This window comes from Perca fluviatilis, chromosome 5 (assembly GCF_010015445.1).
Source record: "Perca fluviatilis chromosome 5, GENO_Pfluv_1.0, whole genome shotgun sequence".
NCBI classification, from domain to species: Eukaryota; Metazoa; Chordata; class Actinopteri; order Perciformes; family Percidae; genus Perca; species Perca fluviatilis.
The window spans coordinates 34,813,940-34,841,672 of record NC_053116.1 but is presented as its reverse complement, the minus strand read 5'-3'; the positions used below and the strand labels follow the sequence as shown (position 1 = coordinate 34,841,672).

The 27,733-nt window shown below is 40.3% G+C and overlaps 1 protein-coding gene across 3 annotated transcripts in view; it reads left to right on the top strand.

Annotated features, from left to right (window-relative positions):
- Positions 1-27,733, top strand: part of plagl2 (pleiomorphic adenoma gene-like 2) — a 51,674-nt gene that overhangs the window by 614 nt on the left and 23,327 nt on the right. The window contains exon 1 of one of the 3 annotated variants that reach the window (XM_039800654.1): positions 33-86. The exons of the other annotated variants lie outside the window; for them this stretch is intronic. The gene's annotated coding sequence lies outside the window, so the exon portion shown is untranslated. Of the gene's footprint in view, positions 1-32; positions 87-27,733 lie in introns of those variants that run through there. 3 annotated transcript variants of the gene reach the window in all.

The window sequence follows — 27,733 nt, the reverse complement described above, 5'->3', positions numbered from 1 at the left end:
AGTTGTGTGAACACGGTTGCACTTTGTCCAGCGGCCCAGAGCTGTTGACGTTTGATGTTCCTCCTCTGCATGTTTTCGGCGATCTGGTGAGTTTTTTTTAAAAGCAATTTCCGAACATTTATCAAGTGTGGCATGCCACTGCAGAGGAGAGATAGTGCGAACGTACCGTGGCGTGTGTTGTAGCCTATAGTTTGCGAGAGGAGGAAGAAAAAAAAAGAAAAGGTCTGATAAAAAGTTGCAGAAATGTGGAAGCTGTTTTCTATATGTGTGTGTGTGTGTGTGTGTGTGTGTGTGTGTGTGTGCGTGCGCGCGCATCATGCTGTTATACATTCCATAAATGAGTGTCTGATATTCCGGCGTCCCTTAAACACGCCATTGTTGCTGACTGAATGTAGGTTTGGCCCCTCCACGAGGTTATCTACATGGCTTGTGTCATGTTTGTCGCTGATCGGATGCGTGTGTGTGTGTGTGTGTGTGTGTTTGTGTGCGCGCGAGAGTGTGCTTTTCCTTGGAAGCGGGTAAATAACAACCAAGACCCCCAACCAACCCAAAAGAGGGGGTTGAGGGGGGGGTCACAATGTGGGGGTTCCATTTATGCACTTGTTATTGATAGCTGACTTTTCTGCAGGCTTCTACTCTTCCCTTTTTTCTTCTTTTTCTTACACGTTTATTGTCAGTCAGAAGTGTGGAAATAAGCAAACACTGTTGTATTTTTAGTATTTAGTATTTATTGGTATGGATAAGCCCTCGAGACAATCATCTCATTTTCGAGGGGGTCCTTAAAACAATTGAACAGTACATACAAAACACAAAATACATTCACACATACATACATCACTTCCAAGCCTGACTGCTCCAACAACAACTGATTCGCCCCCCCCCCCATATACACACAAGTAAAGTGTCGAAGTAAAACAAAGTAACTACTATCCTGCACCAGACAATAAGTTCCACTAGTTTTTAGAGCGAGTGCATTGCATTGTGCCGTTGTTGCATCCTCTTATTCCTGCGATATTAAGGCGTTATTGTCACTTCAGTAACAATATGTCATTTATTTCAAGATAACGGTTGTTTCTTTTCCCGTTGAGCATGGAGATGCCCTTTGTGGTGTTTAGATGTTTTTTTTTCATTACATCTGCTCTAAGCTTATAAGCAGACCGCCTGTGGTTGTGCAGGAGTTACTGTTACTTACATACTACTGTACTATATGTATGTAGATCTTCGCAGCCAAACAGGGGAGACTCCACTAGGGCTAATGATTATTTTCATTGTCGATTAAACTGCCAATTATTTCCTTGATTTATCGTTTAGTCCTGTAAAATGGAAGAATACCTGTTTCATTTTCCTTAAGCCCAAATTGAGGCCTTCACATAACTTGTTCTGTCCACTGGACAGAGCAAAAAACCCCAACGTTATTGATTTAGTATCACCTAAGACAAAGAAAAACAAGCTTGAACTATAGGGGTTGTTTGGTACTTTGGCCTGAAAAGTGACTGAAAGAAATATTTGCTTTTCAAATGACTTGCCGATTTCGTTTCCTGTGGTTTGGCTGACTGATTAATCGACTGATTGCTTCGGCTCTATAGATTCCACCTGCACTGGCCTTCTCGTGGCTCATATATATCTTTCCGACATCAACATTAACAGTCATTTTAGATAATAATAGAAGATTTGAAGTACAGAATGTAAAGAAAATCAACTTCTCTTCCGGGTTTGAATGACGCTCTGAAAAGACACAATGATTTAATGTAATTACCCTGATTTGTTTAGAAGATTTAAGATATAAAAAAAAAAGATGCAGTCAGTGATTTAGTGATTTACATACAGTAAAAAGGCAGATTATTATATGGCTGCAACATGCAATGAAATACATGAATATTAGAGCTGCAAAGATGAATCGATTAGTTCTCAACTATTGATATAATCGCCAACTATTTTGATAATCGATTAATCGTTTTGGGTAAATAAAAACGAAAAGTTAAAATGATCAGATTCCAGCTTCTTAAATGTGAGTATTACTCCTCTGTGACAGTAAACTGAATATCTTTGAGTTGTGGAAAAAAACGAGACATTTGAGGACGTCATCTTGGGATCGACATTTTTCACAATTTTCTGACATTTTATAGACCAATCAACTAATCGATTAATCGAGAACATAATCGAGAGATCGTTGACAATCAACCCTCCTGTTGTCCTTCGAAAAGTGTCTATATCAGAAATTTGGGTTTCTTTTTGAACCAAATTGTCAAAGGAAATAACGCGGATGGTTTCACGCGACGCTCTTCACAAGTAAAATAAAAATGATTGGTTCAAGACTTTCATTAAATTTGGATTTTTGGGGGGGGGAAAACAACAAAAACGTAAAAAAAAACGCAGAAAAAAATCAACTAAAACCTGGGGAAAAGTGACAAAAAAAGGCTTCAAAAATGTCGGGAAAAGTGACAAAAGTGTCAAACATTTAGACTAAAACTAAAGTTTTATGCATGTCTTTAGCTGTCCTGTGTAATAAAGGCCTAAAATGCCCAAAAAGTAATCTTAAAAAAATACAAAACACAGCTTATTTTGATTAGCCAAACACTAAAATTACAGCAGTATCACATGAGCAGCAGTTACTTTTTAAAGCAGAAAGTAACTAAAGGGGATGGCATTGTTGTACAACACAAGGGTTACAAAATTAACAATATACAGTGCCGAAAGCTTTAAAAGTCCCTCAATAACTCAAAAAAGCTTAATGTCAAAGTCGCAGATCGATAAAGTCTGACAAGTGGCTCGAGATGGGTCCCCCCCCCTCCACTTCAAGAGACGAGCATGTTCCATCAAGGCCTCCAGCTACATAATAAGGAAATGGAAGTGAGTTTGTCACGAGACAATGCCTTTGTTGCTGCCAGTTCTCTGTGCAAGTTGAGACCCATGTGTTGATGTTTGCTACCCCTCTCACTATAACCACCCTGTTAGCGATGGATCCGCTCCACGGGCTTTAAGCGATTACTTGCAACTTTTTTTGGTCAAATGGTAATTAACCCTCCTGTTGTCCTTGGGTCAAATTTCGTTTTCAAAACGTCTACATCAGAAACATGGGTTTCTTTTTGACCAAATTACCCCCAAAAAATAACATGGAAAGTTCCCTACACAACGCTCTTCGCAAGTCCAATTAATGGTCCCTACTTTCATTGAGTTTTGAGTGTTTTAGTCATTTGACAAAAATTGAAACTATTGAAGGTATTCTGGCTAAACTTTGACATATCTGTGATTATCTATCAATATACGTTCTTTCTAATATTAGCCAAAATAATTCAAAATGTCTGCTTTTTTTTACTCCAAAAAATTGGTAGAATTTCCTATAAGCGAGGTTTATTGACGATGAATTCCAAAAAATATATGTAAGAGGAGTGGTAATAAGTTTGTGTTAGTGGCGTGTATACTGGTGGTAGTGGGGAATAAAGCGCCAACAGTCAAACAGTCCAAATAATGAGTAGTACATTATTATAATACATAATTATAATACATGTATTGTCTATTTTCTAGGGCTGTCAAACGATACTTTTTTTTTTAATCGTGATTAATCGGCAAATTTCTATAGTTAATCACGATTAATCGCATGTTTTATCACATGAATAACATTGTATTATTTAGCATTTCAGAAGTGTTTTTAAGTACATTTTAACAATGGAAAGCAATTCTTACCAGTATATCTTGATTGGGAATCAAATGAATGTAAAGAAAGTTACTTTATGAGCTTGACTTTAAGATATGTAATTGTTTATTATTTATTTACTGTAAACAAAAGGAAAATGTGTGAATCAGTCATTATTGCACAATTCCTCCAAGTACCTAACCTAACTGAGATGTAACACTTACACTTTGCTTATATAGTACAAACAAAATGGTCCAAAACCAGATGCCACAGCAGGACATTTGTAACCTTTACATTTTTCTAATAAGGAATGTAACAATTCTCCTGGACAGAAAGGGGGGTTGACAATGTCCCAAATGACAAAAACAGTCAAAAAAAAAAGCAATACAAACAACACAGTCCTAAAACCGTATGCTGATATACATAGGCAATATAGTGTGCAGTAACTCCTAAATAATTTGGATTACTCACTGACGTCCAGTGATCACCGGTTAATTATTATTTATTTGCAGCAGTTCCAGTGTGGCTGCTTTCTCCGTGGAGTACAGGCTGTGTATGCGTGAAACTACTGCCCCCCCCCTCGACAACTTTTTAAAAGTAAACTTTCCATTCAGAATCTTACTGGCATCCATTTCGGCGTCTCGCGCTCGCCATCCACTCAAAACGTAACGTCAGCCTACTATTCTTTGCGCGTTTGACTCGAGAAAACGAGTGTTGCTTGCGTGCCTGTTTGTTTGTTTTTTTCGGTCTAGCTAGATCCGGTGTGGTGTTGTAGTTTTTCTAACGTTACTAGTTGTTGCAACAGCATGTGAAAAAAACTACAAAGGTTGCTAGGCCAAAAAGATTGTTAATCTCGCGATAAATAAATTGACGCCGTTAAAATGGGTTTGCGTTAACGCCGTTACTAACACGTTTAACTTACAGCACTACTATTTTCATTCATTATTACCTGTATTTTCTTCCCCAATTATGGCAACACACGGGTATAATTCATTCTCTAACTGTTCAAAAATTCACCTCTGAGCTTTTGAAAGCTTGATGGAACTATTAATACCAATTACACAGGCCGTGTATGTACGGTGTGTCGTCTAAAAACAGGTGCACCAGAATGCCAACAACCTTAATAGTTCCAAACGTTTTGAGAAATCTCTGGCGGAAATGAAATCTGTTAACCCTTGTGTTGTTTTCCCGTCTACCATGAACTTGTTGTCCATCCGGATAAAAATTGAAAATTAACTTTTTTTTCCCCTTTTTTTCCCCAACGTTTTTTCCGCTTTTTTTTCCCATGCTTTTGACGCTTTTTTAAATGTTGTGTCACTTTTTCATCGCTTCTTTTTATTCATGGTCAATAAACCTTTTTTTAAAAAAAAAAGCAGAAATTATGATAAAAAAACCAAACTTTTTTACTAATAGTTAAGATCAGATGATCTTGTTGAATGTATCACAGACTGGTATGTCAACGTTTAGTCAGGATACCCTTTTGAAACCATTTAAACGTTTGTTTTCAAATGCTCTCAAATTTAATAAAACCCCCAAAATTCAATGGAAGTAATCTTAGATTTTTGGGCAATATGGTTGAAAGAAACCTGTGTGTGTGTGTATATGTGTGTATATATATATATATATATATATATATATATATATATATATATGTGTGTGTATATATATATATACATATATTTTTTTTAAACTAGTCAAACACAAGGGTTAACCCTTGTGTTGTCTTCGGGTCAAATTTGACCCTATATTTCTATATCAGAAATATTGGTTTCTTTTTAACTACCTGATTGTAATAACCCCAAAAATAATACGGATGATTCCGTACAATGCACTTCGTAAGTACAACAAAAGATCGGATCTCTACTTTCATTGAATTTGGGGTGTTTTATTATTTATTTTTTTGGAAACAGTTATCCTGACTGAACGTTGACATACCAGTCTGGGATCAACCTTCCTTTAACCCTCCTGATGTTTAAGGGCATGTTCACATATCTTCTTAAATGTACCTGTTTAAGGTATTTGCATAAAACTGATCCCCGTGTGTTTAACATTGAAATGTTCAGAACATACTCAGCTTTCTGTGTAGTGACGCCCAAATCTGTCCCAGAGCAACGTGTGAAGAGATAATTTGGCGCTAAAGCTGAAACGTTGATGTTGGCTTTTTGAAAGTCCTCAAATCTCTTTTAGGAAACAAACCTTAACTTATGACGTGTTTTATGAATTGTTTTGGGTCTTTAGGTTCACAAAGTAGTGTTAATATATGATAAAATATAGTAGATAAATGTCAGAAATTTTGTAGTAACGCTTTTTGAGTAGAAGTTTTGTCAAACATCATTTGGACGCGCCAGTGCGTCTTTCGTTATATATGTTAATATTAGTCTAAATAATTCATCATTTTTAGCGTTTTTAACTCAAGGATTAGGTATAATTTCCTATAAATGAGGTTTATTGACCATGAATTTCAAAAATAAGTGTAAAACTAGTGGTGATAAGTTGGTGTTAGTTAAGAAGCGTTAAACGTAAAAAAAAAAAAAAAAGCTCCAAAAACATTGAAAAAAAGCCAAAAGTGTCGAAAAAAAAGAGAGACAAAAACGTCACAAAAAGTGTCTTTTTTTTATTTAATTTTTTTGACCGGGGAAGACGACAAGTGCGTGGTCAAATGGAAGACAACTCAAGGGTTAACAGTTTGCAAACTTACATTTACAATCTTTTCGTCAGTAATTATGTCCAGAATTCAAACAAAAAGAGTCCGTCCTATTTTTAGGTTGTTTTTTTTTCTCACAGACTCCTGATTATTGGTGCATTCTTCTTAGCTGCTCTGCTCTCCAAAATATTTTCTGCCGGGCCCATTGAGCCAGCTTCTTCTCATTAACTCCCATGCATTGCCTTGCATTACTTCCATGCCCCTGCGGTTGGAGGCAGCACGGTTCATGTTTGCCTTTGTGATTGAGTGAATGTGTTTGCCTGTGCGAGCTCGCTCACATGCCCCTGTTTGTGACACGCGGGATGGTAGGTGTGCGCGTGCACGTGTGCCTGATCTCATGGCGTTAGCTTGTGTGTGTTTGAGAGAGAGAGAGAGAGAGAGAGAGAGAGAGAGAGAGAGAGACAGAGAGAGAGAGAGAGAGGGAGCTGTTTTCGAGCTGGAGGGAGGTCTTCTACTATGAAACCGCTCCCCCCCCCCACAATTCCTTGCGCCTCTGCGGGCAGCGGTGGTAGTGGCAGCAGCAGAGACGGTGACGGTGGTGGCCGTGGCGGCGGCGGCAACAACAGCAGGCTGATTTCCATGAGAAAAGAGCATCAGTTGGGTTAATGGGAGGGACAGCCCTCTGAGGGGGCAAATGGTAGTTAATAACCAGGGATGAATCGGAAAAGCTCTGATCCCTTTCTTTGTACTTCTTCACCTTCTAGAGGCAGGGATGGGGTGGGTGGGTGTGTGGGTGCAGAGGAGATGGGGGACACCGGGTTCATGCTATAATGGATGTTGTTCACTGAGGGGGCTGCAATAAGATTGTACTATTTGCTATTTTCTCCAAAAAAGCCGGGGAAACAAAACGAGAGCCTGAGAACTGGAAGAAGAAGAAGTGTGTGTGTGTGTGTGCGCGAGTGTGTGTGTGTGTGTGCGCGCGCGTGTGCATATGTGAGCCGTGCAGTTTGTGTATTTGTACTCCCATGTACACGTGTTTGCATGCATGTGTGTCCAGCGTCGTTGGACGAGCAGGGAAAGATTTATTTATTTGTGATATTTGAGTTTCACGCAGTAGCTGCTGGTCATTCAGGGCACTTTGAGAGGGGGATGGCTGGAGAGGAGGAGAGGCATACTGTGTGTGTGTGTGTGTGTCGGGTGTGGAAAGAACGGAAGAGTAAGCCATAGTCTAGAGTTTACTCATTATTTTTTCAGATATGGACTGACTTTAATCATTATTTTGCCGGTTTAAGACTTTATTTTATTCAAGAAAAGTTGTTGTACATCTGCTTGTTTAACACTTGAGATATAGGGATTATTTTGTTCAATGAAAAAAAGGGGTTTTGTAGAAAAAAAGTTTATATTCCTCAGGGATAAGGAAAGCAAAGTATAAAAAATGTATTGTTTTGGTATCAATACTGAAAAAAATCAAAAAATGTACCCAGCTCTTCCATACAATGCTCTGTTCTATCATAGCTTGGTGTGTTAAATTGTGTTTTTCTGCCATGGTGGAGTTCCCTTAGTTTCTGTGGATGTTTGTCACCCCTGCAGCGTAGACTTTTTTATTTCAAGCTATATGCAACAAATGAAAAGTTAGAGGTTGTATATAAGTGCTGAAAATGAATTGATGATTTGTAATTGAAGTAGTGTCAAATCTCCCACAGTCTGCTTTATGGTGCCAAAAAGTTAGTTAGACTCAAAGTGAGACTGTGGAACGACATAGTAAACTATGGCAAACAATATGACAAATTCTTCCTCTTACAAATGGAAAGTAAAATTCCTCCTCAATTCCGTACGCTTGAGTTTTGCTGTTAGACTTACTTATGCCTCATTTCCACTGTATGGTTCCGCTCGACTCAACTTACTTTTGGTACCAGGTCCTTCTCCATATTTTGTTTTCCACATCCCTCAGCGTAGGCGGGATTCTCAGATGATCGCAATAGCAATGGCGCGTGAAACTGCCGTGACATCATCTTCAATGCGACATGAGCTGGATCCTTTCATAGGCAAGTAAACGGAGAGTCTGCACTTTGTCAAATATACGGCGTAGTGTACGACGTAGTGTACGACGTGGTATGCGACGTAGCGTGCGACATAGTGTATGACGAAGTGTACGGCATAGTTTTGCGGCCTGCCATTTTTTTAAAATCTGGGCCGACTGAACAATTGCTGTCACTATTGACTAGGGATCGAACGATACTGTTTCTTTAGGGCCGATACCGATTATAAGTAGTTATTGAAACCGATAACCGATATTTGGAACCGGAATGCATTTACAGTGAAAATGAAAACCTTTAAGTCAAAATTAAGATTTTGGAATGTTACAAACTCCGACACAAAACGTTGTTTAAATGCTTTAAGCAATTATTTAAGAAATTGGAAACTTCCAATTTAATACCCAGTATCTAAAAAAAGGCCAATAATTGTTCTGTCCCTACTATTGACGGTAGCTTGGCTATTTAAAAATGGCGGGTTTGTGCAGGATGTCCCGTGTCATGCTAGTTATGATTCTCTCTGACCAATCAGTGGTCTTCAACGTTTTAACTTTACACCTTTTTATAGTATCGGCTCAGTTCGCTTGGAACCATGACCGAGTTGGTACCAAAAAAAAAGTACCAGACTATCAACAACTTTTGCTAATGGAAAACCTGAAGAAGAGCGGGTCAGGTCGAGTAGCGCTCCATGCAAGGGAAATTATTCATTTTTCTGGTTCGACCAGTAGCTTACGGTGGCTTGTTTTACATATTGCTGTGTAACTGACAGTACTGAATCATGGATATATTTTAGGGTTGCATGATATTGACAAAATGTGATATTGCGATATTGATATTAATTTTGCTACATAGGGGTTGTCACGTAGTGGACCTGGGCGCTGACGTGTAACAGCATGTGCAAGCGGCATGGTAACTGGCCAATGAAATGATGATCATTATAGCGTTTCAAGCGGCCTCTAAATCAAACACAACTAAGCCACACAGCCAATGGACGGGACGCAGCGCTCCACAAAATAAACAAAATATTGCATACTTATCGCGACACTTTTGATATAATATTGCGCAACGTGATATTGCGATAACGATATTGAGTCGATATATCATGCACCCCTATACCGGATCCCGAATTGCTCTTCAGTTCAATTGAGTTGCTCATTTGGCGCAGATGCCAAAAAAATGTTTAAGTTTCAGGGTTTACTCACGTCATATGCGGCGGCCCTCTGAATATGCGCAATTGTGTTTCTCCCGCTGGCCTCGCCCCCCAGTTCCTGCTCGGCCTAGAGACTTTACATTGTGGTGACGTCACTAGATGGAAGTAGTTAAAATATAAAGAGTCCATGGATTACAAATTCAGAATAGACCGAAAAGACTCCTAAACCGACCTTGTTTGTAGTGTCTTGACATCTCTTTTACAATGGTGGCCTATGGGGAAAAATCCTTTTCGGGCCGCAGAGTGATTTTTTTTGTTCCAATACCACGAGTGACACTGAAAAATAAATTGTCTGGAAGGCCGAACGCTCTTCCTGGTGGGCCTGTAGTGAATCGGTTTGCTGACGTGCATTTACCATTGTCCCAATATTGTATATTGTATTGTACATTGTATAGTCGGATATCGGCCACAGTGTTAAACAAAAGTGTACAGAGGAAGACGCGCAATTAAAGGCAACAGTTATAAAAAAAATTATTTCTTAATCAACAAAAACAGGACTTATGTAACCAAAAAATCAAGGCACAAACACAGTCACAGCGAAACAGAGCAAAACACAAAATCAAACCGATACATCCTAATAAACACAAGCACACAACGTATATCATCACAAGATGGTCTAACAACCTAAATAACATGAAAGGATAGGAAAAACATTTATCCATAAAAAAAAAGACTTCTTAGCAGACTTCAGCTTCAGTAATAGTTTCCCACCTTACGAAATGCTTTTTAATGTCATCGTTTGTATTCAAAATTGATTGATATTCAAGGAATTCACACCAGCCGCTTTAAAACTAAGTCTTTCCCAAACAAAATAATCAGATTGATAATAATAAAAAAAAAAAAAATCTCTTTTTTCTATGTGATCACAGAGAAAGGTTCTGGCTGAAAGCACAGCTTCGTTGCATTACACATCTTTTGAACCTCCCTCCCAAAAGGCAGAAACAACATGACAATACCAGAAAAGATGTAACGCTGACTCAGATTCCATAGAACAAAAACGACACTCATCTGACTCAGCAATAGCCCAAATCTTTAATACCCCCAAAGGCAACAGTTTGTACTGTTACATAAAATACACTATCACATTGATTCAGTCATGCACAAAACATCACTCTTTACCTCCTCTATATAGTAAATGCAGCAGTGCATACATTTACTACATTTAGCTGGCAGCTGTGTCAGGGAGAAGAATGATGCTTTGCTGTGTAATAGACTGATTGAAAACAGACGAATGCGCAGCGCAACACACACACACACACACACACACACACACACACACACACACACACACACACACACACACACACACACACACACACACACACACACACACACACACACACACACACTTACAAGCATAATTAGGTTAAAAAAAAAGAACCTTCACATTTTCATTTTATTATGCATAGGCAGAAAGTTAATAAAACACACACACACACACACACACACACACACACACACACGCTCTCCTTTACTCACACTCTCGCAGAGGCTTTTTGGACCAGCGCACATTCTGACGGGTCCTGCAGTATGCCGGTCAGAAATAGTAAGAGGATGCTAGATGCTTGAACCACATACTGCCACTTTTCCTTGTGGATCCTTTTCTAGGAAGAGCGGGGCAGCTGTGGCTTTTCAGAACCTAGATCCATCCATCAACTAGCACCCATGGTTTACAACACACACACACACGCACACACACACACACACACACACACACACACACACACACACACACACACACACACACACACACACACACACACACACACACACACACACACCCTCCCCTTCTCCCTCTTGGCTCCATTTCCATGTATCTTAATTTCTTTCCGTCCTTTTTTTTTTTTTTTTCTTCTCTCTTTCTTCATCCCCTTTTCCTCTCTCCTGCACTCTGTCCATCCATCCCTCTCTGTTTTGCCCTTCATCCATCCTTCTTTCTCCCAGACTGAGTTTACAGCCCCCAGGCCACTTCCGCCAGGCTGTCTGCGACAGATTTATTAATAGGCTTTTCTGTCTCTGCAGTAAACACAGCGTTGGTGAAGGGGTCGTCTCTCAGACACTGATAGACTTGTACTTAACCTTAGGCACCGACTGACTTGGGAATAGAGGGAAGTCTGTTGGTCTCAAAGATGATCCGCTGCCTGATGAAATCATTGAGGGACCGCTGGAAATAAGCACAAGTAGGACATTTGGTGATATTTTACAGCTATTTTTGATTTTCCAAAAGTTGAGTTTGGTGTGGAGACAGGGCGGCAGAAGGGATGTCATGTCACAAATGTGATTAGGTGGATTTAATTACATGTGTTGCAAACATGCAGCCTGCTGGTTCACTGTGAGATACTTCTTAGGTGATAAAACAGTCCCACAGCAAGGTCCGTTCAGTAGCTGTTTTGGAGCTTTCCTTGATTTCACTTGATCCTCATCAACAGATGGGGTTTGTTCAGTTGGATGGAATGGAATTGTAGATGTTAAATACTTTTTTTCCGAGCAAGACTTCTGGTCAGTCCTGCGTGATTTTGCACAGACCGAATACATTGTTTTTAAGTCCCTGTCCAGCGTTCGTTGGGGAGCGTGTCTATGTTCCCCGGGTCCTATGTTCCCTAGGTCCTATGTTCCCTGGGTCCTATGTTCCCCTCTTTGTATGAGACCGGTCTGTTACTTTTTCCACCATTACTGCCAAATTCCATGGCAAATAGGCCTATGTAGGCCTACGGGCTGTTTGACGCGCATATGCAAATAGGCCTAGAAGAGGAAAGATTAGGTCGGGGTGGCAAACCTGCAGGTCTCGAGCTGCATGTGGCTCTTTGGCTGCTCTGGTAATTATGTCACTTTATCTAACCCTATGTCACTTTATCTAACCCTATGTCACATATGGAACATAGGGATGACCCCGTTCGTCACGCGTAGGCCTTTGACTGTCTTTTTTTTGGACTATTCAACAGTTTAAATCTCAAGCTGTCCACTTGTTATTGGATCACGCATACCGTGTCTGAACAGGGCCTATGCCCGGACCCCCCTTCTTCTTCTTCTTCTTCTTCTGCTCAGCTGTAGCTAGCTAGCTAATTAAGCTAACAGCTCCATGAGGTGGGGACGTTTTAATGCTTCAAGGTGACTAGTTTTAAAATGAAAACGTCTTAAATATTCACTTGATGGCCACTTAATTGTGCCAATAGACTGAGGCTACAGCAGCATGTCCCAGTCAAAAAGTCAGCATCTCCACAGGTTGATGATCCATGAAGAAGACATGGAAATAAATATGCATATTATTATTATATTACCGTATTGTTGTTTTATTGCGGTGCAGAGCTACACTGTAAAGCTTTGATGTAAATTAAGCGACTTTGAGTCCATGAAAAGCGCTATATAAATTCAATTTATTATTATTATTTATTATTAAATTTACAACTAAAATCTCGCAGTATCTTACTGTTTTAATCTTATACAGGATCATACTGTAAATGGCAAAGCGTTCTGGGAGAAAATAATATTACAGCATTATCTGGGATTGTTAAAGATTACAGGTATTTACGGTTAATACCAATGCATCTTGGGAAAATAAAGGAAAAGCCGGGAATTACACGGCAGTATATTACTGTAAATTTGAAATAATACTGTAAGAAACTGTACGTCTATTTACAGTAAAATAACTTCAACTTTAAAAACAATATGCATACTGTAAATACAGTAAAACCGTAGTTTACTTAAGTGTATTGCAAGTACGATAAGGGATTTCAGTCCTTATCTTAAATACTTGGAAAAGAAGACAGAAGTTAGATTTTGACTTTAAACGTTACAAGAGAAAAGGCTCTTAGAATGAAGATAACCAGTGTGTCTGACAAACGTAACCCTATCTTGGGTAATGAGTTTAGCGGGGGTTGCTGAGTGAAAAAAAATCCCAAAAACCTAATAAAGAGCAGGACAGAGCTGGTAACTCTACCCTAACTCTGATATAGTGGCATCCTTGACACAGTGGGGAAATATTAGCTTTCACACACTAGATTTTTTTTTAATACTTAACCTTTAACCCCACAAAATAATTACCTCTGCCAACGAGGTTATGTAGGTTATGTAGGTTTGTTAGTTTGTGTGTCTGTCAACCGGATTACGTTAAAAACTACCGGCCTGATCCTCCTGAAACTTGGTGGAAGGTTGTAGCGTGGGAAGAACCCGTTACATTTTGGAGTGGATCGGAATCACGGAGCAGATACACAAATGAAAGACTCCACTTCTCACTGCATGTGTTGCTTGCATGATGGATCTGTCCAGAGAAAGGGGCATAGTAGTAGATGTTCCCCATCCGTGATTGCTCCGGTGCCGCCGGAAATTCCACCGCATGTCCGTTACCTTCCGCTTTCCGGTGGATTTCTGAGGACTATAGGGTTAACTGCTCCTCAGATCTCTGTAGGGTAAATCCAGACAGCTAGCTAGACTATCTGTCCAATCTGAGTTTTCTCTCGCACGACTAAAACTACTTTTGAACGTACATGTTCCACCAAATAATTCCCGAGGCTATTTTGCAGCGGCGCCGTTGCTCCGTCCAGCGCATAGCGCCGTCTAAGACGATTGGGATTGGTTTAAAGAAATACCAATAAACCAGAGAACGTTTCTCTCCCATCCCGGAATGCTATGTGGAGTAGCCAGACCCTCCTCCACAGCACTGTGGAGGAAGGTCTGGCAAAGTGAGACTAGGGGCATATAGACGGATGTTGCAGCTTTTTTTGTACTACTGTGGTTTGATATTCATTTAATAACTTATGATAGGCAGCAACACCTTGCAATGGTAAAGCTGAAACCAGCTCAATATTTGTCATTTTTGCTTTGATAAATGACTTAAAAGATTACTTATTAAAACTGTTGATTTATTTCCTCTCATTTGATTATCTGAATGATTGTTTCAGCTCTAGTGTGTTTTTTGATATTCATATTTATTCCACTAATTCCACTCATAGGCTAGTTTTTGAGGGTTATCCTTTGATTTTTTTTAGCTTTGTGATTTTGTTCACATTTTTCTCTAATCCTATTTATTGTGAGTGTATTTACTGATCTGGGTGTCATGCTGCTGCATACAATTGTACAGTAATAAAGTAACTAAAGAATTCTGGATCTTATGTGACGAAAACGTTTTGAAATTCATCAGAAACTGTAACCGTAGTCCTTTTTTTTTAAAGATTATATTTTGGGGCATTTCCACCTTTAATAGACAGGACAGGTCAGATATGAAAGGGAGGAGAGAAGGGGAAGACATGCAGGAAATCGTCACAAGTAGGTCTCGAACCCTGGACCCTCTGCTTCGAGGAATAAACCTCCACATACGTGTACCTGCTCTACCAACTGAGCTAACCGGCCACCCGTAGTCATTTTTTTAAAAGAGCATTTGGAAGAGTTGCAGATAATTGGATGCCGCTGGTTTTAGTAAGAGCCAGCATCACAGGCACAGGGTACCTGCTGGGTCTTCAAAGTCTTAAAAATTATTATTATATATGTATTGAAAATAATCCTAAATTATTTTCAGTAAAAAACGGTTGCCTGACAGGATGCTAGCTGAATCTTACTGGCGTTTGGAGCTTAGGAGGGGACACGTTTTGGACTAAAGGACTAAACGCAGACAAATTTTGAAAAATATAACTGTATTCAGTAGGGCTGCATGATGTGACGTGCCCCCCACGGTATCAGAAATAGGGCTGCATTGTTAGAGTGCATGTCGGAGAACATTTGTATTTTAGGTGCATTATTTACATGCTGAAGTAGTGACACTGCATTAGGATAATGTAATTAATCGTGGTTTTATTGTTATTTGCTACAGAATGCTTAGCCTATATGTCAAGATCAAAGTTGGCCTATATAGTAACTCAAAAAATACAGTTCAATAACAACTGAAAATATCCCTCATGTGTGTGAATAGAGGTGAATAAATATATTAGTTTGTGTTTCTGCGAAGTGTCAGTTCTGTTTCATGTGCGGGGGGGATGCAGACCTGCCCCCACCGCTAAAAAAAAATCCTAAAGGAAACACTGGATATGCAACGTTGAATATCATGATAAAGATATTACTTGCGATAAATAAACAGATATTAAAATGTTCTCAGTTCTGCATTTCTGCTGCTCCCAGTATTCTGCTAATATACAACAAATTACTTGTTGAATTTCAAACAAATGAAAGGAAATCACTTCCAACATTCTTTTATTGAACAAATTGAACATTGAGTTGAATATAAAAGTCACCACTAAAAAAAGAATGACAGTCAGTGTAGTTTTCTGCTGATATTTTCTTTCTACTAACAAAAAACATCTGTGTGTCTTTCACGATGCGTCGCAGCCTTTCCCGATGTCTTTATTGCGCCAGATGATAAAAAAAATGTAATTGTAAATTGTGCAGCCCTAGTATTCAGGATCAGCAGCATTCCTGTTATTATTATCTCTTCACGTGGTAAAGCTGCCATCGGAGCCAGAGTGGAAGTGTTGTGGTGCACCGCATGATGCGCTGTAACCGAGGAATGCACCAGTACTGGATGGCCTAGTATGCACATGCAGAGAGACAGTCTTGTATAAGTACTTGGAAGCAATACTTGAGTAAAAGTACAAGTATCTTACCAGAAAAAAGACTTTGGTAGAAGTTAAAGCTATAGTGCGTAGTTTCTGTTGCCCCCATGAGGAATTCTAAGTAATGACAACAACACTGTTGGCGCGCGTCCACATGATACAAGCCTTCTGTGATTGCGGAATTTTTTCTGTGAGGTTTGCCATTGTTTGCGCCGACTAAACTACTTCTGCTGCACTCGTTCTTCTTTTGGTGACGCAGCACCATCTATGGGAATGGCGAGCTAAACTCATTTCAGGACAATAGTATACACGCCATTACAAAATGAAAATAAATAAAATAAAATAAATAAATAAATAAATAAATATGAATCGCGAGTAGCGAGTAACGAAGATGCTTAGGGGGAACTGTAATAAAGTAAAAAGCATACATTTTATTTAGGAAAAGTAGTGGAGTAAAAGTGAGAGTTTCCCGAAATTTAAATAACGAAAATTCAACTTAAATATAGTAACAGAGTATTTGTAGTACAAAGTACAAATACTTCGTTACATTACAACATTGCAGAGAGAGGACCGATGCATGCCAAAGTGTTGAGATTCAACACGTGACTCAGCACAGAGTTGTGTGTGTGTGGGTGTATGAGTGTGTGTGTGTGTGTGTGTGTGTGTGTGTTAGCTTCCCAGTAATATCTGGAATATGGACCCACTATCCAGGCCAGGCTAGAGATGCCGATTAGTGAGTCAGCGAATGAGACGAAACCAGATCCATGCGGAGAGAGCAAGAGAGTAACTCCTGACTCACCCACCCACCCACACAGCTACAGTACCGTAGGAGTGACAGATGACTCCTGATTCATACTCGGGAGTCGGTAAGAGTAGGGGCGTCACTTTAAGGTTCAAGGGGGAAGGGAGTGGGAGGTTGAGATCTCCACTTTTGAGCGTATCAAACACTTCTTTCCCTGCATTCTGCTGAATGCAACAATTTGTGCCTTTTCTGCATCAGTTTATGGTGCACATGATAATTATGTAAAGGAAATTATGGATATTTGCATGGATATGGATGCTTAAAAGACTTTGTTGACTGAAGCTTTATTTCAGATCTCACCCTACTCTCTAAGGCCTCCTACACACTGGCTGCGTGGCGTGAGCGTGTCAGCTGCGTGGCGTGTCCGTTCATATTTCGGCTCCCATGTTAACAGGTTAGAGCTTGCACACTGCCTGTGTGACACGCACGTCTCAGGTGCGGCTTGAGCCGCGCCGAAAACGCGTGCATGCTAGAAATAGGATCAACGCCTATTTTTCACACGACACGCAAGCGTGTTGGAAGCGTTTCCAGACAAAATAGAACAGGAAAAGATGTTTATGTGTCATTTTGACACAAATACATTTAATAAATGACATTTTGATGTTTGAAAGCCTCTAGGTTTTGACATAAATGCAGGTATAAATGTAATTTAAAAAAAGAATAATAAATACTTATCGATTTTCAAATCTTGCACCTGTCAATACAGAACGAAATATTCTGTAGCCTATTTTGCCGTCAATACTGCCGACGTTGTCTTCGCTGTAATCAAATCAATATATATATTTGTTTGACATGAAATATACTACTGCTTATTTCATTTTATCAATGGGAAACACACATGTGTCCAGACAAGGCTAGCAGCAGCAGCGCCGCGTCCGAAACGTTTCCGGTGTGTAAAGACAGAAAACGCCACGCAGCCGTCACGCAACTGACACGCAACAGAAACGCCACGCTCACGCCACACAGGCAGCGTGGAGGAGACCTGACAGCGAAAACACACCAGGCGCGTAAGTGTCACGTATAGCCCGCGTAGCGTAGATACGTGCCTGATCCCGCGCCTGGCCATTCATACTGGTATTTCAACGCGCCGGTCACAAAGCCATCCTTCTCCTCTCGGCTCTCTCTCTCTTAAACTTATTTACAACTCTCTCATACAAAGCAGCTCAGTTAGTAAACTTCTGGAATTAAATCTGTGCTTTAATTAATTAAATTTTTTTTGTACACTTTGACCCTATGCTGCTTTTTAAAACGCTTTTAAACACTTTTTTTGCACTTTTGACTCTCGCTTTTCTGGTTAATAATTTATGATAATGCCGTTGTGAATAGCTACGTAAACTATACGTTAATAACTACGTTAGTTGTCAGGGCACAGATAAATGTCCCATAATGCAATTGGAAATGCAAATAAACAGAGATACAACTGTGTATGTAATGTGAATATCACATTCCATGGACAATTTCAATTAAATGATACAGACATACAACTGTTAATACACGACCTTTCTTAGAGCGTATGTATCAGAAGCAGGGTGAAAGTGGGAGAAAGCCGAATGTAGCCACAGAGTCTGATGACACATCCCCTCTTACTTCCTCTGAAGTGATTTTTAATAACACCTCCAGCACCCCGCCCTACTCAACAATCCCTTACTCACTGAGAAATGCCAAGCAAAACCTCCAGACTCCCTCGGTAGAGACAAAAGAAATCCGTGTTCACTGACTGAGATGCCTCTGGAAAGATGGGAAGTGAAAATTAGAGTTGCTCATAATTAGGGCTGGGTTAAAATAATGGATTCTCCAATTACAGTCGAGCATTGTTTAAGTGATCTGTTGTCGATTCAGAAAATCCAGAAATCAGTCTTTTAATATATGTATATATATATATATATATATATATATTTTTTTTTTTCGATGGATGTATACAGTAAGTAAAAAGTACTGTAAACGGGCGCCTGGGTAGCTCACCTGGTAGAGCGAGCGCCCATATATAGAGGTTCCCTAGACGCAGCGGCCGCGGGTTAGACTCCGCCCTCCGGCCTTGCGTGCTTGCCCCCTCTCTCCCCTTTCATGTCTTCAGCTGTCCTGTACAAATAAAGGCCTAAAATAATCTTAAAACAAACTAACTTTTTGGAGGTCAATTCTTAATGTAAACTTTAACGTGGTGTGTTATATAGAAAAACATTTGACAACAACAACATTTTGCTTTTTGCTTGTACAATTTACAACAAAAGTTCTCTGAGAATGTCCTTTTATATCCAAGCAAAATTGGTATTGGAACCAAGGGCGTGACTTTGGGTTCAACAAAAAGCGACAAAAACATTGAAATAATTGTCGAAAAGCGTTAAAAGAAGCGTCAAAAACGTTTGAAAAAAGCAGCAAAAACATCATAGGCGACAAATATTGCACAGAAACTTTGTAATGAACCAAAAATCGTCCAAGGAAACCTTGAAAAAGGCGACAAAACGGTGAAAAAAAACCCACAGTTTTGATTATTGGGGGGGGGGGGTGTTGTAACCCCCCTACCCTCCCTGTAAATTACACCTATGATTGTATGATATGTATGTTATATCAGTGCTAAATAGGAAGGTTACATGTCGGTGTCAGCAGTTTTTTCGTCAGTGGTTTATTTTCTTATCTGATTCCAGGCGGGTTTGAAAGCGTTACTGCGGCAACGACCTCATTGACACCAGGATGCTCACACTCTTCTTTCATCCTTCATCACCTGTTACCTTCTCTGCTTTTTCCTCCCGCTCTAATTTGTTCATCAACCTGCGTACTGCGGTCCTCTGCGCCCCCCCCCCCCGGTTCTCACTCTTAATGCTGCCGTGTTTTGATCAGTGGCTGAGCTCCCTCTCCTCTCCCCCCTCACGGCACATTTCCCCGTCTCCCCTCTTTTCTCAAGCATACTTCTCCTTCTCATTATTTCCTTCAAGTATACTCCTCTGTGCCATTCTCTTCTCAGAGCTTTGAATTTTCTCCTTGCTCTCTCTCTTCTCTCTCTCTCTCTCTCTCTCTCTCTCTCTCTCTCTCTCTCTCTCTCTCTCTCTCTCTCTCTCTCTCTATTTCTTTCCCTGCGACCACTTACCAAATTAAGCCCCTCACCCACTCAGAGGCATTCCATCAGCTTCATAAACACACACACACACACACACACACACACACACACACACACACACACACACACACACACACACACACACACACACACACACACACACACGTTGTACCATACATGTAATGGTACTCAGAGGGACTTCCTCGTCTTTCCTCACATCTCTCTATTTCTGTCTATTCTCTGCCCCCTCTCTCTCTCTCTCTCTCTCTCTCTCTCTCTCTCTCTCTCTCTCTCTCTCTCCCCCTCTCTTTCCGCTCAAAGTCTCGGGCGGCCAACAACAAGTTGGAAAAATGAAAGTGGGGTGACAACTGCGAGTCCCCTCTCTGCGTCCCCTCCAGGGCCAGTGTGAAGTTTTCAGTTTGATTGAAGGCCTCTTTTCTGTGGTGTGCGGTGTGAAAGCTGTCCTAATTGAATGATAAAGTGGCCCGAGATGGAGTCCAGTGAATAGCCAACAATGGCCAGCCTGTGTGTGGTAGAGGGATTTTGGTTCACATCCAGCCTCTGCCTCTCTACTCCGAGAGGGGGCCTATTATAACACTCTCTGCTGGACTCGGTCACGTGACGCTGCCTCGCTCCCCTCCCGTCCCCTCCCATCCCTATTCGCCCCCTCTCCCCTCTCCCCTCTCCCATCTCCCCCGCCCCACTGTGGCCTGGCCAATCCGGTCACATCATCGGCCTCTTATTCACTCTGCCGCTTTGGTTGGATGGTCTCATTTTGCCAGCGAGTGACTTTCAGTAGCAGCTATCTCTCTCTCTGTGTGTGTGTGTGTGTGTGTGTGTACATATCTATTAAGTCAAAGTGCCCTCAGCTCTGTGAGTCCATCCACTGCTCCCAGGAAGGTGACATGTGCATTTAAATAAAGTTTTCTGAAGTTTCAGAAATGAATTTGAAATCATCAGTTTCCAAATAAAAATTTCTGGCTTGTGAACCATTGAAACAAAGCCTTATCTACTTGCCTTTTTTGGGAAAAATGAGCTCTGAGCAGTCCACCCAAAGAGTGTTTTCAGTTCTCAGAGATTGAGCAGTTTTTAGGGGTATGAAGAAGGTAAAGTATATACAAAAAAATGGCAAAATGAGAGAAAGTTCTGAAAATAAAACATGAGTGGCTTTTTATAGGACTTTTTATAGGTGTTCAACAGTTAAGTTGCGTTTGTCCTTGTTTTTTAAAAGGACTGCACAGAGGTTTTGAGCAGGTAAAATGGAAGAAAATTGAGTTTGGTGTGGCGCAATATGTATTGTGAGGCATTTCTGTTTAAAGGTGCAAAATATGGAAGGAAGGAATCAAAATTCATACGCATACCCTCTGCACCTGATTTATCAGCGCAGACCAACGACTGCAGCAGGAAACTGAGTCTGAAATGTAAAGCAGGTATTTAAAATCTGCTGCACCGCTTTATCAGACACACACACACACAAACACACACACACACAGAGGGACAGACTACAGCAGAGAGACACACAAATGAAATCATAAAGTTCCTTTACACTCGCTCCCAGTTGAGCACCACAAGACAAAAGAGCAGCAACACTACTGCCACGACTTTCTCTTTCTGTCTCTAGTCCAGTGATTACTGATTAAACAGGCCATTATTTTATATATATATATATATATATAAAATAATATATATATAATAAAATAGTTTTTTTCTAACTCATTCAATCATAGGGCTGGGAACCAAATTCACAACATGACATCATGACTTTACGTAAACATACACGCCACTTTCCTTAAGCCAAATGGCGTGTTATCTGTACGCATTTTGAGCTGTCCACGTGTACTGTATGTCTACGCTGTATACAGCGGATGTAAACTTACACACCACGTGGCGTCTTATCGCGAGAACGTACCGTACTATCGCGAGAAAAACGTTACACGCGTGTAAAAAAAGAAACATTGGGGAAGGCTTAAAAAAAAAAAAAATTTACAAAAATAAATAAATACGTTGAAAAAAGCCACATGCGGGACGCGATCCCATCCACCACCCCACCCAACCTCCCTCTGTGGACTTACGTCCTTTCATACTACTCGCTACGGCGAAAATTCACACGTAACGTAGGTCAATGTCAAATGGCGTTGATAAACACGCTAAAAAGCGATTATGCGTCTTGATAACACGCAAAAACGGCATACGAACTGGCGTGTCATACATACGCCACTTTATGAGATCAGTCTGAAATTCAATACTTTTTAGTAATATATAATAATAATAATAGATAAGCATGCAGCATGCTTCGCCAAGATCTAATAATGTTTGTGATCGGCTGTCTAACATTACACGTCGCAGAGACACGCAGGATAAACTCTCCGTTACACAGAGACGGGGCTCACGTAGTAGGAGCTGAAAAATAAAATATTTGTGCCGTAATGTGCAATGTTGTCATTTCTTTTAGTTTTATAAAATTGGTATCAGAGAAAGGGGGGGGGGGGAGGTTGTCCCGCAGGTAGTGGTGTCAGTAGGCACGGAGCGGCCAAGGATGGCTGTGCAGTAAGGAGTTGTGGTTACAGATGCTGGGCAATCTGTTAACTATTTTACCCTCCAACTGAAACCTAAACCTTCCTCAGAGAAAGACAGAGCTTCTTACAGAGCTCCTTACACCCCCCCCCCCTGCACGCACTCTCACATTTAAAGTGTTGGAGAGGTAGTGAGGTGGAAGACCACCCTCTGGCATCCCAGTCATTCAAAAGAGTGTGTGTTTTTATCTCTGGGGGCTGCAAGAAAGGAGAAGGAAAGTGCTGTGTTAAAATGTGTTAATAAATAACTCCTGAGCTCAACACTCTCTCTGCACAGACTCCCTGTCAATTCCTTACTCCATTTCTTTCTTCCTTTCTTACACCTTTCTCTCTCTTTGTTTGCGTTGTATATGACGATGTTTCGAAACCAGTAACGGAAACGCCTCCGATACCGCCTAAAATCCCTGTATCGGTATCAGAAATGACTGGACTATATGCGACTTTAAAGTAGTTTCTTTATGTTCTTTTTCCGTTATGACTGACTGGAGAATAAAAGAAAGTTCTGTGGCGTTCATTGTTTGTGTTTGTTCATGGTTCACAAAGAGTTTAACCTGAGCCAGGCTGAACAACAGTGACAGAAATCATATCACATTCATACAGGGATAGTATAGTATACAGCTGTTAAAACATAATAAAATATATGACACGCTGGGATATTCATACATTCATACATTCATACATTCATACATTCATACATTCATACAGGGATAGTATAGTATACAGCTGTTAAAACATAATAAAATATATGACACGCTGGTATCGGATCAGCACTCGGTATCGGCTGATACGCAATGGGAAGCAAAAAAAAATAGAAAATGGTATCTGACCATCTCTAGTTGTATATCCGTATTGAACTGAAGAATAGTCAGATTGATAATATCGGAGAATACACAGGGCCCTATGTTGCACCCAGCGCAGCGCAAAGCCCGACGCAAGTATCTTTGCTAGTTTAAGACCGACGCAGTTGTCAATTTCCGGTCCAGCGCCCACGTCGTTTAAATAACAAATGCACCTTGGCCCATCTGTGCGCCCATGGGCGTGCTGGTCTTATTGACTACGTTTACATGCAGCCAATAACCCGTTCAAAACCGGAATATTAGCGATAACCCGGTCGCGCACGGCCATGTAAACACCGGCAAAAACCCGAATATGCTCATATTCCGGTTTTTAAAAACCGGAATATGCTACCTGGGTTACCCCTTTTCTAACCCCAAATTTTTTGTCATGTAAACGCGTATCGGCATATCTCCATCAAAAGGAACATTAATTTGTGTTCTGCGCATGTTCTATTCGCAAGGAATCTTGGTCTTTTGAGTAGAGGAACTTCTTGTATGCGCCAGAAAACATAGTTATAATAATAATTATATACTATAATAATATAGTTATATATATATGTCAATGCAGAAAACCTACTCGCAGTATACCGGAAGTAAACAAGAAGTAGAGGTAAAAATGCGGCGAGGCGAGCACAGCACCACACTTTTGGGCCGCGGAGGAAACCAATTTCTTTATTAGTGTGGTGAAAACCATGAATATAATGTCTTTTGTTGACGGCAGAAAGTACCGAGATAGTGAGATTTATAAGAAGGTGACCGAAAAGTTATTGCGTCTTAAGGTTGTCCGTAGGCTACGTCCAGACGCTAACCGTGCGTCGCCGTTTACGTCGGGATATTGCCATTTGATTACAAATGCCATGTATACAGGAGTAACTCTCTCTGCTCACGCATGTAAATGGGTTATTCCGAATGTTTCAGAAACCCGAATAGTGACCTTAACCCGACCATAACCCGAAAATTGACAGCTTGTAAACGTAGTCACAGTGAGGTGTGTTCAGGTGCATTCTTGGTGTATTGCTATCTTGAGGCAGCGGGAAGTGATCGCGCCACTGACCAACAAAAACCTGGTCTAAAGTCAATAACGCAGCATTTCATCGTTATTTTAACAGCGCATTAGTAAAATGCGCCTAGGCTAGGATCATGATATGACCTGCTCGTGCAGACACTAAGTACAACCCTTATGAACCTGACAATTAATGTTTAATGTTGACATCTTAGTTTAGCAGCTTAGCATTGCAGGTATTTGGTCATGAACCAAAGTAGTGGACACAGGCTACATCCGCACCAATGTGTTTTGTTTCAAAACGAATATCCTTTGCTACGTTTACGCCTCGTGTTCACACTACTACGGCGTTTCCGAGCCCCTAAAACGAAGACATCTTGAAACGCTGCTGACCCCGTTTTGGTTTGAAAAATTCAGGGTAGCGTTGTAGTCTGCAGGGGCACAAACGGAGACCTTTTGGAATCAAAAATTAAGTGGCAGTTATTTGGAAAGGTTTACAACTCATTAATCTACTGTATATCCACGACGTTCCACTTCCGGGATTGTTCAGGTGCTGCCGGAAATTCTGCCTATGTGCCTCTTTTTCGGACGGATGTCCTTTACCTTCCGCTTTCTTTGTGTTGGCATTATTCAAAAATCTGGTGGATTTATGAGGACTATGGTTAACTGCTCCTCAGATCTCTGCAGGGTAAATCCAGACAGCTAGCTAGACTATCTGTCCAATCTGAGTTTTCTGTTGCACGACTAAAACAACTTTTAAACGTACACGTTCCACCAAAACAAGTTCCTTCCCGAAGCTATTTTGCAGAGGCACCGTTGCTCCATCCGGCGCTTAGCGCGGCCAAAGACGATTAGGATTGGTTTAAAGAAATGCCAGTAAACCAGAGCATGTTTTTCTCCCTTCCTAAAATGCTGTATGGACTAGACAGACCCTCCTCCACAGCGCTATGTCTGGCAATGCGAGACTAATTTGGAAAGGGTCTACAACTCATTAATAGATACTAGAGCTGAAACTAGATTCTACTATTTCGATACCTTAACTGTGAGCAGCTACAGATACAAATTCCTGACACTGTCTGGAACTCATTTGGATCATTTTTTATGTAAGGTAACATGAGGCCAGGGCTGCTGTGGCACTTAAAACTGAGTTGGGAGGCTGCCCACTGACACTTACTGTAATGAATGTAGCAGAAAGCGGAAACACAAAATTACATTGACATAGAAAGGTGATTTAATGTGGATTGGACCGAATAAGGTCAGTAAAGTAGCATGTGATTGGTGCTGAAGCTGAAATAATGAGTTGATTATTATTATTATTATTATTATTATTATTAACCAGCATTATTTTGTAAAATTTCCGTCTTTTTTAAGCAAAACTTATCTGGTTGTGTGGATTTGCTGCTTTACTCTGTCATATATATATATACAATAATAAACTCAAAAATCTAAAAAACAACAACAAGCAATTTGAATTTGTAGCTCTGGGAAATTACAGTAGTTTTTTACCGTACCATTTTCTTTTTTTATGATCCATTTTTTATTGATATACACATAAATCATATAAGGTGAGGTTACACCTTGAGGGATCGTTAATAAAGTATGTTCACATATGTACATGCATCTAAAACTAGCGATCAACTACGTGAGAAAACAATAAAACAAAACACATAACAATTAATTTGAAGAAAAGAATAAAATAGATGATTAAAATAATTTTATGCAACTATATGGTGAGTAAAATACGTTCTGTGTATGAACAAATTGCTAATATTTTCTGACATTGTTTATAAGAAATTATTAATCAAGAAAATAATGGACAGGTTAATTGATGTTGAAAATAATCATTAGTAGGTACAGTACCTGTAGGTAGGGCTGCTAGATTATGGGGAAAGAAAAAATTTGGTCAATATTGAAATTGTGTTTATTTAACACGATTACTTTTTGACTTTTGGAAAGATGTTGCATATATTGAAATTTAAAAAAAAACAGCGAAACAAATCAACAGTGAAAAACAAGTTGAACTGTGAAATTTCCCCTGAATACTTTTCCCTATCGATTTTTTATTTTGACAAAATAAGAGTCTACTTGCAAAAACGTAATGTGCAAAATAATCGTGCTCTGTTTTTGTGACCATTAGAAGCCAAAATCATAATCACGATTAAAATTTCGATTAATTACACAGCCCTACCTGTACGCTTGCTTCCCCAATTTGTATAGCACACCTACTGTAGGCTCTAGTTTTGTAGCCTCCCCTTCTCTTGTGTCCCAGACTGAGCGGCCCACCTATCTAACTACACCCACACAGTCCTGGAAAAGGTCCAATCAGCTACATTAATAATAATAATAATACATTTTATTTATATTATAATTTATATATTTATATTTACCTTTCATAGCACTCAAGGACACCTTACAGTTAAAAAGGCAAATATAATTTAATCAAAACAAACGCATTTAAAAGATTGACATAGAAAATTACAAGAAAGCAATCTATCCGTGATTTTGATGGCGAGTGGCCATTCTAAACCCCATTGTGGACAGGCGGGCAGAAGGAGTGAAAAGCAGTGAGGAAGAGGAGGATCGCAGAGTTTCGGGATGGAGTGTAGGGCTGAAGGAGTTCAGAGAGGTATGAAGGAGCGAGATTATGGAGGGCTTTTGAAGGTGAGAAGAAGAATCTTAAAGTCAATACGGTAATGGACAGGGAGCCAGTGCAGTTGTTTGAGGAGTGGAGCAATGTGTTCAGTTGCTGGGGGTTCTGGTGATAATACGGGCAGCGGAGTTTTTGACATTAACTATAAATGGTATATAAAATATATAAAAATATATATAAAAAGTGTGGGTGTTTGGGATTTTAAAGAAATGCCATTAAACCAGAGCACGTTGTTCTCCCATCCCAAAATGTTGTGTGGACTAGCCAGACCCTCCTCCGCAGCGCTGTGGAGGACGTTTTCTGGCAACGCGAGACTAGTGATCATTAGAAGCCAAAATCGCAATTGGGATTCAAATTTCAATTAATTACACAGCCCTACGTGTACGCTTGCTTCCCCAATTTGTATAGCACACCTAGCGTGGGCCCTAGTTTTGTAGCTTCCCCTTCTCCTGTGTCCCAGACGGGGCGGCCCACCTCTGATCTGTTACCCAATAGGTATACTGTTCCGCTTCAATACAAAGACTCATCTGTGAGCTCTGGCACTGGATACTTGCCCCGTAACATTGCAGAGCAACAAAAGTGTTAAGGTGAAGCTGTGCTTGTTTTAATACGATCGAGTCAGGCCTGTGGCTTTTTTTTTTGTGCGAAAAGTAGATTTTTCTCTCCGATGCACAGACGGTCTGTTTTGAACTCGAATGCCCCCCCCGCATGTGCATCAGCTGCTGCTGTTTTGAACATCTGTGTTATCTGGCCTTCT